Below are 13,486 nucleotides of genomic sequence, written 5' to 3' on the forward strand. Positions count from 1 at the left end.
TGTTATGTGAAGTAGTGAAGTGCATTAAGCTTTTCCAAGTAGTTCCAATCATGACAGCAACAGCAGAATGTTCATTTAGCACCCTAAGACTTCTGAAGTCAATCTCCGATCAACAGTGAGACAGAAGCGATTGAACAACTTGCTGTTCTTCATGCCCACCGAGATGTTTTGGATGAATTGGATGTCCGACCAGTCGTCAACAACTTCATATTCTGTAATCCAGTCAGGCGCTTGACATTTGCATGTTTCTAAAGACACTCTAGCCCTAATAATGGCATTTAGAGCAATATTTAAAATCTTTAGAGAATGGAGAATTAAATACATAGATAATGTTACATTTTCAGTTTCGAAATATTAGTACTAGTTTAGTACTGTATTACTATATTACTGTATTAGTTATTTTCAAATACTTGAATACTTTTAGGGTGTAAGACCCAATTAAAACCTGCTATTTACAAACTGTATTAACTTTATTAACTGTATTAAAGCATTAACTCTGAGATATATTATTCAAAGTAAGCTTAAATTAGCTATTTCACTTATTAATCAAAGTGCTATTACTGTGCAACAGCAATATTTTATATTTTATTCTTTTGATGATAGTTTAGGATTTCTTTAAATATAATTTCAGTCTTTTCAGAGCTATATATTCACTACTCTGTAATAGTGTACAAGCATGATTATTGCTGTAAATTAAATTAGCTTTTTATGAAAATAACGTGCGTGTTTAAGTTTTGTTTCTTTTTTCAAAGCCAAAAAACGTGTCAGGCTTGTCGAGTTTCCCAGAGTGTCGAATTATCGAGAGTCCAGTTTTCTGGGTTCTAATGTTGATCATATGACTCTAAAATGCCTAAAAAACTTTAAAACTCACTATTTTTCATCTAAAATTTGGAAAATATCTCAGGACAAGAACCCCCAGTATGTCGCCCCCCCCCCCCCCCCAATATTTTGTCAGTGCCTCTGTAAGGATGTTGAGGCATATATCACTAGAGGTAAGGTAAATACTGCCTACACGTAAAGAGACCTTTGGAGAAAAGATAACCACTTGTATGAACACGAGTATCATCCAAAAAGTAAGTTCCGTTTCTATTTCTATCTGCGGCAGTGCTATATTCGCATTTCTGAGCATGTGCGGCAGTTACTCTGACTCAAGAAGAAGACTTGTACGCCATTTTCAGATTGCTGCTGCCGATGTGTGCTTTGTAGTGCTTCTTTATAATGTCAGCCGTAACTGAAAATGCCACCATGTGTGAAATCAGATCTGAAATTCGTTTTCTAAATGCAAAGAAAGTTAAACCAAAGGAAATTCATTGGCAAAAATGTGAGGTTTATGGACGAAATGCTATGAGTGATTCAATGGTTAGAAGTTGGGTCAGACTGTTCAATGAAGGACGTGATCAAGTGTATGATGAAGAACGAAGTGGACGTCTGTGGTTACTGATGAACTAGTTCACACAACATCTAACTTACAGCCCGGACCTCGCTCCTAGTGACTTTCATCTCTTCTTACACCTAAAATCTGCCCTTGGTGATCAACACTTCAACAATGATGATGAGCTGAAAGAACATGTTACCACATGGTTGGATACACATGCGGCAACCTCCTATGAAGAAGGCATACAAAAACTTGTGCCACGCTAGGAGAAGTGCCTACAAAATTTCGGAAGCTATGTAGAAAAGTAGTTTAACAGTTGCAGATTTTTGTACAATAAATATTTTTTGTGTGTCTGTACACGTTTGTTTTATATATCCGAACAGAACTTACTCTGTGGACATACCTTGTACCAAGAGCTCAGATGGAAAGCCAGTTCTAAGCAAAGAAGGAAAAGCAGAAAGATGGAAGGAGTATATAGAGGCTCTATGCAAGTGTGATGTACTTGAGGGCAATATTATTGAAATGGAAGAGGATGTAAGTGAAGATGAATTGGGATATATGATACTGCGTGAAGAATTTGACAGAGCACTGAAAGATCTAAGTTGAAGCAAGGCCCTGGGAGTAAACAACATTACATTAGAACTATTGATAGCCTTGGGAGAGCTAGCCCTGACAAAACTCTACCATCTGGTGAGCAAAATGAATGAGACAGGCGAAATACCCTCAGAGTTCAAGAAGAATATAATTATTCCAATTCCAAAGAAAGAAGGTGTTGACAGGTGTGAAAATTACCGAACTATCAGTTTAATAAGTCACGTCTGCAAAATACCAACACAAATTCTTTACAGACGAATGGAAAAACTGGTAGAAGCCAACCTTGGAGAAGATCAGTTTGGATCCAATAGAAATGTTGGAACATGTGAGGCAATACTGACACCATGACATATCGTAGAAGCTAGGTTAAGAAAAGGTAAACCTATGTTTCTAGCTTTTGTAGACTTAGAGAATGTTGGACAATGTTGACTGGAATACTCTCTTTCAAATTCTGAAGGTGGCAGGGGTCAAATACAGGGAGCAAAAGGCTATTTACAATCTGTACAGAAACCAGATGGCTGTTATAAGAGTTAAGGGGTACAAAAGGGAAGCAGTGGTTGGGAAGGGAGTGAGACAGTGTTGTAGCCTATCTCCGATGTTATTCAATCTATATATTGAGCAAGCAGTAAAGGAAACAAAAGAAAAATTTGGAGTAGGAATTAAAATCCATGGAGAAGAGAGAAAAACTTTCAAGTTTGCTGATGACATTGCAAAGGACCTGGGAGAACAGTTTAAAGGAATGGACAGTGTCTTAAAAGGAGGGTATAAGATTAACATCAACAAAAGCAAAATGAGGATAATGGAATATGGTCAAATTAAATCAGGTGTTGCTGAGGGAATTAGATTAGGAAATGAGACACTGAAAGTAGTAGATGAGTTTTGCTATATGGGGAGTAAAATAACTGATGATGGTTGAAGTAGAGAGGATATAAAACGTAGACTGGCAATGGCAAGAAAAGTGTTTCTGAAGAAGAGAAATCTGTTAACATCAAGTATAGATTTAAGCATCAGGAAGTCTATTCTAAAAGTATTTGTATGGAGTGTAGCCATGTACGGATGTGAAACATGGACAATAAATACTTTAGACAAGAAGAGAACAGAAGCTTTCAGAATGTGGTGCTAACAAGGGAACCTCCCCATCGCACCCCCCTCAGATTTAGTTATAAGTTGGCACAGTGGATAGGCCTTGATAAACTGAACACAGATCAATTGAGAAAACAGGAAGAAGTTGTGTGGAACTATGAAAAAAATAAGCAAAATATACAAACTGAGTAGTCCATGGGCGACATAGGCAATATTATGGAGACCGTCATCTCACGAGCGCCGTGGTCCCGTGGTAGCGTGAGCAGCTGCAGAAGGAGCTTTTACTTTCTTTATTTTTGCATAGTTATTATCTGTCCGTTCGTTCATTGACATCTCTGTTCACTGTAATAAGTTTAGTGTCTGTGTTTTGCGACCGCATCGCAAAACCGTGCGATTAGTAGACGAAAGGACGTGCCTCTCCAATGGGAACCGAAAACATTTGATCGCAAGGTCATAGGTCAACCGATTCCTCCACAGGAAAACACATGATATATTCTATACGACACTGGTGACGGCATGTGCGTCACATGACAGGAATATGTTGTCGACCCACCTAACTTGTACACTTGGCGAATGGGTAAAAAGATTCTTCTACCTTGCCCGATTTAGGTTTTCTTGTGAATGTGATAATCACTCCCAAAAAAGTGATGAAAACATAAGAGTTTGTCACGTAAACTGAAAATAAAAAATTAAACTTTTCACTCGATGGAAGATTTGAACCAAGGACCTTTCGCTCCGCAGCTGCTCACGTTAACACGAGACCACGGCACTCCTGCGTTTTAAGTGTCCTTGATGTTGCCTATCTTCCCATGAACTACTCAGTTTGTATATTTTGCTTATTTTTTCACAGTTCTACACAACTTCTTCCTATTTTCTCAATTGATCTGTGTTCAGTTTTTCAAGGCCTATCCACTGTGCCAACTTATAACTAAATCTGAGGGGGGGGGGGGGGGGGGTGATGGGGAGGTTCCCTTGTAAGAAGACTGCTGAAGATTAGATGGGCAGATCATGTAACTAATGAGGAGGTACTGAATAGAATGGGGGAGAAGAGGAATTTGTGGCACAACTTGACTAGAAGAAGGGATCGGTTGGTAGGAAATGTTCTGAGGCATCAAGGGATCACCAACTTAGTACTGGAGGGCAGCACAGAGGGTAAAAATCGTAGAGGGAGACCAAGAGATGAATATACTATGCAGATTCAGAAGTATATAGGGTGCAGTAGTTACTTGGAGATGAAGGTTGCACAGGATAGAGTAGCATGGAGAGCTGCATCAAACCACTCTCTGGACTGAAGACCTCAACAACAACATGTATGTTCAATTACACGAATCAATTATTTTACAGAATACTAAAAAAAAAAAATGTTGTACCTTCTCATCGATTTTTGTCATATCAAAGGTAGTTGCAAGCTGGCTGCAAATTGCCACTGCATTGCTGACACAATGTCGACATCTGCATACTTGGATGTGGCTGTTGCTGCAACTACCGTTAACTCATAACGCTGCTTGCAGGCTCATAGTCGATGACTACATAATGATCTCTGATGTGCTGTTCACTGGCTGCAATAGTATTAATTAATTTTTTTTTTTTGGATCATTCATAACTGGATTGAGACCATACAATGAATTATAGTAATGAATTTAAAAATATTATACAGACTCTTGGCGATCGAGCATGACATTTTGGTTAAAGATCCATTCATATATTTTTAACCATGTTTCTTTTCTCTGTGTTTTCTCTAAAATCGGACTTTGTTATCTAGCAGCACCCAAACACATTGGTGGATCCAGATGGTCGAATTTTTGCTTAAAAGTATGGAACCTCTTCCATGCCAAGTCACCCAACAATTTTACAATGACTAAAGACACAAAATAAAACATACATTGGTTAGTAATCACAATATATTCTGAAATAAGAACACAGTTTAAAAGCACACTTACGTTATGTGATTATGAGTGCCATTTGATTACAACTCGTGAATAAAATAATGAAATAATGTAGTGTTAATAGCAGTGTGCCACATATGTCCAATCTGGACAAGACCTAGAAAACAAAAGCTGCCTCTTAATCTAATAATCTGATGATCAAAAATCTTTAAATGTTCTGTTGGTTGCAGACAATATTTATACAGCTGTGGACTATATTTATGGCTTAAATTCTTTCTTTTTCTTTTATTTACAATTACGTTTTCTGCTTAGAAAAGCTCAGCATGCAAATGTGCCTTTAAACTGCCCCCTGTGTTGTGAGGTGAAAGGACACGCCTACAGCCGAGCAACTCACTCTAAAGCACATTGCATATTATTCTATAAATACACATACATATCATATACAACATACATATCATAACATAATATTTACACAAAACAGATTTCTGATGTTTGAATGTGGTGGGAGTGCCTACAACAGTTTTATGTTGGTATTGTGCCTACCATGCATGCGCAGTCACGTACAGTTCAGTACTAGCATGGCTGTTGCAAAGCGAGTTCATCACATGACCCACAATTTATACTCAGTCCATGTGTTCATGTGCATAAGACATCACAGAGACAACATTTATCATCATGGATTTCACAAATGTGGATTAACATTTAAAACAGATACAAAGTCCTAAAGTTACAACTCTCATTAACATGAAATTACTGTTTCTTATTGCTGATAGTCTCTTTCACACAGTATTGCATTTAAAATGTCTTTTTGTTTCAGATGTAACATCTTTTCATGACGTGTTGTTGTCCACAGTTCCATGAACCAAAAACATATGATAACTTTATAAAGGTGAACATTGTTTATGGCAGTAAAATGTCACAATTCACAGTTTTGATACAGATGCATGTATGTGATAACTTGTAGCACTGTTTATATTTTTGCACTTGTTACACTGTTTATTTAGACTGATGTCACTATTTTTTTTTGCCCTTGGTCGTACATTGCCTGATAGAGACTTGTGGATTCCAATTCCACAGCATAAGTTCGTGAAGGCATGGAAGCAGGACCCCGAACAGCACGATGTTGGCGTCGATCCTCGTTTAGACCTGGTAAGAGTGTCCATCATTTCCGAGAACATTTTGCTCCCTGAGGACCAGTCCAAAATTCCTCCACCCATTGAGTGGTCTTCCTCATTTTGGAACAAAGTGACCATAGGTGCAGTAGGGAACCAGTTCTTGCTATTCAGATTTGCAGAGATACAGAGATGCAGTACAGTAAATGTCTTTGTAAACAAATTTGAAACATAAATAGTTCATCATGTCTATATACATAGTATTATGTCATGAATAGTCTTTTACAATTATGTGTGTTTGCACACCAGTTTCCTCATAGTCACAAGTTCAGCGACATATAGTATATATCCAAAAATAGTTTCTGGTTATGTAAGTTTCATAACTTTTCCCAGATGGACACATGTAACAAGTACAGATAACATATACAGGTGAGCATATATCATTTAGCTTTACCTAAATATAGATAAATACATAGAAACATTTTACGTATAGTTTTTTTACATAGGTGCAAATACATACAAACATATTACATATTGGCTTTACAAAAACATAGAGACATATTTCTCTTGTCTTCACACAAGTATGATTGGTCACATAGAAATATTTTTCATATAGCATTACATAATTTTATAATATTTACAGTATTCACAATCATTACAAGTTTACATCTATGTTTTGCTTTCGCAAATGATGTCACCTGAAATAGAGGAGGATTAGACATGACATCCCACGCCAGCAATGAGACCAAGTGCACAACTGCAAATAAACAAATAACAAAAGCAATGAACTAACATCAAACACAAAAAATACTCATGACATGAGTGTAAGTGTGCAGTGTAAGCATGGCCTTAGCTACTCATAACTGTTTGTGTTCAATGGTGAGATGTGAATCCAATCAATTTCAAGGTGAAAGTGTAAGGGTTTAGAATGATTAAGTATTCACGTCAATCAGTTGTTTGTAGTCAAAGACTGACGGTGCAGATAGTCAATCTCATAGGCAGAAAATATATCTTCTTCATACCTGTATAAAAGTTAATATAAAACTTTCTTTAAAATTTTAAGTGGCTGCTGTAAGTATTCTGTGAAGAGGAATCAAATTGTACGTAATGAGATGAATAAGTCACATTATCACATATCCTTCTGCTGTGACAAGAACAGCTGAAATAAAACTCTTATACTGCATAGCTTCTCTGTAGAAGTACTGTGAGGTACGTGTATTGATAACTGAATCTTATACCCTGTACAATATTTATCATGCTTCAGAGTGCTGGCACTCAGGTCAATTGAAATTTCACTGCCCTTATCTGTAAGTATACATTTATGTTGGGAGAGGTCAATAGTGCTGTCCTCGCACAGTACATCTAAACATAAGATGCAATTAGTGACCAGTTTTGGACGATGAGGAATGACCATTGTACGATTCCATTACCTACCTTGACTGTCACAAATACCTATTTCTTAACCCTAGAAGACTTATTGCCTACTGCAGTTAAAATTTTACAGTTGTGGACAGGATACTGTGGTACGGGTTCAAACTCACACACTTTGTTGTAAAAATCATAGGACAAGACACTAACTGCCACTCCTGTCCAGAATAATGGTAGTGGGAATACCACCCACAACACCAGTAGTTGAGGACAAAACAATTTCATTGGATGATGAATGACATTGTATGTTATCTTGTAACAGTTCATCAGACAAGTTTTCATCATGATTATACCTCATAAATAATAATGGTTGCTATATACAACTGTCAGGTACATGATCATTGTGCTGTTGCAAAGTGGGTGTGTCAAATAATAAATTTAAATCGAAGTCCCCCCCCCCCCCCCCCAATTCTTCCACAGCCGCGACCTGGGGCACAGTAGTGACTGTTTTTAATTTTATATCATCACATTTGTAGTGGATGCAGGCACAGATGGAGGTGGAATATCACTAGTTACTTCGATTATATGTACATTTGGGTATTGTTTATTCCAGTCTCTGCACTGAAGCGGTTGTTGCATTTTCATGTTTTGACTCACCTCACATGTTTGTAAATGCATTCCAGTTCTGAGTTTGCATTTGTGGCAGTGGCAATTGCCACCAGCCTGTATTATTGTTTTGCTACGGTAGTGTCACAGTGTTTTTACACTGGGCAACGTAGTTGTTGTAACTCCCTGTCCGTTGCTGGTTTGGTGGGGGCTGATAGTTATTTTTGCGTCTCTTAAATTTTTTTTACCATTTTTATAATCATTATTACCATCGTAGTAGTAGTAGTTGTTGTTGCTGCTGTTGCGCTGTCTCATATTTGGATTACTGCCAGTAGAATAAGAAGTGTTATAATTGCTGTGTTGAGCATGTAGGTTATGTTATGTATATACATTTGCCATTTGAAGCGGTTGATTCTGTTGGTTTGCATGTCCGACGGCAGCCGGCGCGCCGGAATTGGGTTGGCTACCCTGCGTGTTTTGCACGGTCGCTCCCTTATCTGCGGCGACCGTGGTGGGTAGGAGTAGGTCCCTCTGCTGGCGACGATTTCAACTAAACCAGTTCTTGTGTGAACATCGTGGTGAGCGCACTGGGTGCAGCTGCCATCTCCAAGATGTGTGTACTAATAGAGATGGAGAACAAGTGATGACTGTACTTATTGAAATAAAGACTTCCATCCTCTTTTCCTGCCAATTCACAGGAGGTGACTTACGTTAGTACAAGTGCAATTTATTATTATTATTATTATTTGACGCGATTTTGATAGGTTAGCAATGAAAAAAAAAAAAAGTGAGTGGGAATGTGGGCTATTTCGTATGAGTGATAGATTATGATGTTAGAATTTGAGGTTGGGACAGATTTTTGTTGTGGGTGTAAAGGAAATGGTTTTTTGACCGCGGAAATCGGACATCTTGATGGCTTAGGTTAGTGGACGTAGCCTAATTGGTCTATTTTCCCGCCAAAATTCAAAATTCCCGCCATTTTTTCTGAATGTTACGTTAGTGGATGTAGCACAATTGGCCTATTTTCCTGCCAAAAGCCTCCATCTCGGATGATGTCATGCACTGTTGCCAAGTCTACATGCCGCCATCTTGAATAAATTTGGCAACAATGCAGCGTGTCGTTGTACATAGGTTGCCCCACTACTGCTGTATGGAACACTGGTCCTTGTAAGGCCAGTATTACACTATCAAATTTCTTTGTCAAAGATATTTTATGGTGTAATAGGGAACTTTGTCAAATGTCGTCCAATATTTGATCAAATATATGGCCTCGCTGTAGATTTGTTCAAAGAAGTCGCTTGTCTTCTGTTCACTGTAATGTGACATGTTACCAAATGGAGCGCTAGCATCGCTGCAGCGTTCTGTTGTCTGTAGTGTTTTCATAAACAGTGCCGGTAAATACAATTGGTGTGTGCCGACAACTACAAAATTAATAGAGATGTATGAAGCTGATGAGGCGCTTTACAATGTGAGGCACCATGAATACAAAAATAGATTAAGAAGATTGGAGACCTAACCTAACCTAACCTAACCCTCTCCTGTAGCAAGGAATCGGAGTGTTACAGTGAGCCTGTCTTCTGCAGACGTAGCAGTTCTTAAGTGAATATTGTGCCTTGTGATATGAGGATACACTTCATTGAGCACATACAGATATGTATGCTCATCCATTCTTAAGTAATTGATGTACGACTTGACATCCTCCACTATGAGCTCACATAACAAGTTTTGTTGAATGCTTTTATCGTGTCGTCATAAAACACACGGTTTCACCCAGGTATGTTTCCTTTTTTCCCCCCGCTTCTCTTCCGCATGTGCACACAGTGCAATTGTAGTACATGCAACTGCTGCGGTTAATAACAAATTGTTGTTGTCAGCCATCTTGAACTTTGACGAAAAATATGATGACAGTGTAATACCCCTTCTAGCACTACGTCAAAGATCTTTGCCAAATATAGTAGACGGAATATTTGATCACATATTTGATCAAATCTTTGCCAGAGAAATTTGACAGTGTAGTACCGGCCTAAAGCGTATCAACAGAATTGAGCACTGAGAGAAAATACTCTGCGTCGTTGTCTGGGATGTGCATAAGTTTTTCTTTGATATTAAATGGCAGTCTTGTCTTCAATGCATGCTTCGCAACTGGCTCATCAAGGAAATGTCCCATATTTAAATATTTCTCAAAATACCAGCACAAATTTCCGTGCTTAGGACTGAATGGTTCAGGATATACAATCTGCCTGCGAACTCGTTCCTGGACAGATTGTGACCAAAATTTAGATAAAAAGGCTCTCTCAAACTGTTCGTACGTGACGCATCTGTCAGCTTCATTATACACCCATAGAGGTGCGTCGCCTTGGATATAACTGACAACATAAGATATCCTCTTGTGCTCACTCCATGTATGAGGAAATGCATTTCTGAAGGCTTTAAGAAAGATGACAGAATGTACGGTTCTTTTTTCAGCTAAAAATGGCTGAAATTGTCTGTTTCTAATTAGGCTCTCCTCTAGAATTATAGTAATGTTTAGTTTCAGAATGATTACTGTAAGTTTCAGCCGGCAAATGACAAGGAAAATGTTGTTGATAATTATCACAACTGCTGTGCAGTGTGTCATGTCGAGGTGCGTACTGTTGTTGTTGTGAGTACGTAGCGTGCGGTGTGTATGCGACACAAATGTATTTTTATTTATCACCAAACTGTGTGTTTTAGTTGCTATTACTGTCATTGCACACTGGTTGTACATAATTGTCAAGCTGTTTAGATTGCACTGTGGCAGATTGTGCTGCTTGACTGATTAAGTGTTTGTTGTTATTTATAAATTACGCGACAGTGTTGTGACAACAGCAGGCAATTTTTCTTGTAACCACTCGTCTAAATATTCATCTATTTGCTCTATCCAGCTATGAAATTCTCTACTGATGCATGAGAAATGGCTGTCAGTGCGTAGTTTTACTTTATCAGAAATCTGTTTGTCAGTTGTTTCAACCTTGATGAATTCTTCTTGGGTTATCAGTAATGAGTTTCATACCCATCATCTTCTGGTGGCTTCGCCAGAAGATAATGGGTACGAAACTCATTGAAACGTTGCGACAAGACAACGCCACCGCTTGGCTGATAACCCAAGAAGAATTCATCAGTGGGATACGCCGAGAAAGACTGAAATCGCACATGTGTCAACCTTGTTTTCGACATTGGCAATACATGTTTTTATATCATCATGCACTGCCGTATAAGATTTAATCTGAGTAACTACAGACTCGCATGTTTTACTGAGATTGTTTACTTGTGCTTGGATATCTGTCACATCTTTATTTGTGTTTTCTTGTTGTAATGGAAGCTCTGCAAATTTTGTGTTGAGGTTGGACACTTGTCCAGTCAATCTGTTATTTATCTCCTCAACACGGCTACACATAGTGTCGTTTGACATTTTAAGTGAAGCTAGACCTGATGTATTTTCATAATGTTGTGTTTTCATCTCATCATGAGCTGTTTTCAAAGTGTTGTCAATGTCCTGTTTATGTTTTGCAATCTGTTTCATTATAGCATCGAACATACTGGCAATACTAGTGATGTGCAACTGTTCATCCCCCCGCCACGTCATTAGACATGACGTCAGACACCAAAATTGGTTCAGAACTAGACTTAGGCATATTACTGGTAGATGGTCTACTTTCTAAATTTATGTCACCAGAATAGTCAATAATATGTCGTTCATTAGTATTCATGTCAACCGTAATGTCACTTTCATTATTTAATGGCATGTCAGAGTCAGATTGCATCTGTGTTTGCAGTATCTGGTTCTCTATCTTTGCTAATTGTTTTCTGGTCAGTACCATGCCACACGTAATGCATGACACAATAAAAATTTAAACTCGTATATGTAATCAGAATAAATGTAAAAATTAATCTCGCTGTGTGACAATGTCTGAACAAGAAAATTAATTGTCGAAAGTAATGGTGGAATTTTGAATACTAATTGCTGCATGCCATATTACGTCACACAGAACTAAAAGTCGGCTATATTGTGAACTGATAAAACTGTATTGTTGCACTGTATGAATAATGAAAATAATTTTGGAAACCGCAATGTAGCTTAAAATCACTGCTATGGAAACGGGAAATTGTGATAGATCTACCAAGCCAATCAAGATAATGCAAAGCGCTTGGGCAAGATAGCTTATGTAAAGATGCGGTGCCTTACTTTGTGTATCCGCAATTGCAGTATAATTTCAGTTGTTGGCACAGAATCCAGTAATTTGTCTTACTTCAATGTGTTCCCGTCACGTATCCCATATGTTGTTTTTAATAAACATGTAACAAAAAGGAAGATAATATATTACATATAACAATGCATCCAGACACGAAGTCGCCAATTTAATTAATCTTGTTTTCGTAACTGGATCGAGACCATACAATGATTTATAGTAATGCATTTTAAAAAAATATATACAAACTCTCAGTGTTTGAGCATGGCATTTTTGTTAAAGTTCTGTTCATGTACTTTTAACCGTGTTTCTTCTCTCTGTGTTTTTTCTAAAATTTATCAAACAGCACCTGAAGATGTTGGTGGATTGAGCTGGACGACTTTTTGCTTAAAAGTACAGAACCTTTTGCCATGTCGAATCACCCAACAATCTTACAATGACTAAAGACACAAAATAAAACACACAATAGTTAGTAATTACAGTATATTCTGAAAGAAAAGCACAATTTAAAAGTACACTTACATTATTAGATTAGATTGGATTAATACTTGTTCCATAGATCATGAATACGACACTTCATAATGATGTGGAACGTGTCGGATAGTAAAAGATGTCTGTACAAGATATTACATTACACAAAATATTGCATGACACTAATGTTTAAGTTTTTTTTTTTTTTTTTGGCCCCTTAATTTATATCAAAAAATTCTGCCAATGAGTAGAAGGAGTTGTCATCTAGAAATTCTTTTAACTTATTTTTAAATGTTAGTTGGCTATCTGTCAGGCTTTTGATGCTGTTTGGTAGGTGACCAAAGACTTTTGTGGCAGCATAATTTACCCCTTTCTGTGCCAAAGTCAGATTTAACCCTGCATAGTGAAGATCATCCTTTCTCCTAGTGTTATAGCTATGCACACTGCTATTGCTTTTGAACTGGGCTGGATTATTAACAACAAATTTCATAAGTGAATATATATACTGTGAGGATCCCTAGATCCTTAAATAGATGTCTGCAGAATGACTGTGGGTGGGCTCCAGCAATTATTCTGATTACACGTTTTTGAGCAATGAATACTTTTCTACTCAACGATGAATTACCCCAGAATATGATGCCATACGAAAGCAGTGAATGAAAGTAGGCATAGTAAGCTAATTTACTGAGATTCTTATCACCAAAATTTGCAATAACCCTAATAGCATACATAGCTGAACTCAGACATTTCAGCAGACCATCAATGTGTTGCTTCCAGTTTAAC

The sequence above is a fragment of the Schistocerca nitens genome, chromosome 4 (genome assembly GCF_023898315.1).
Source record: "Schistocerca nitens isolate TAMUIC-IGC-003100 chromosome 4, iqSchNite1.1, whole genome shotgun sequence".
Taxonomy (NCBI): Eukaryota; Metazoa; Arthropoda; class Insecta; order Orthoptera; family Acrididae; genus Schistocerca; species Schistocerca nitens.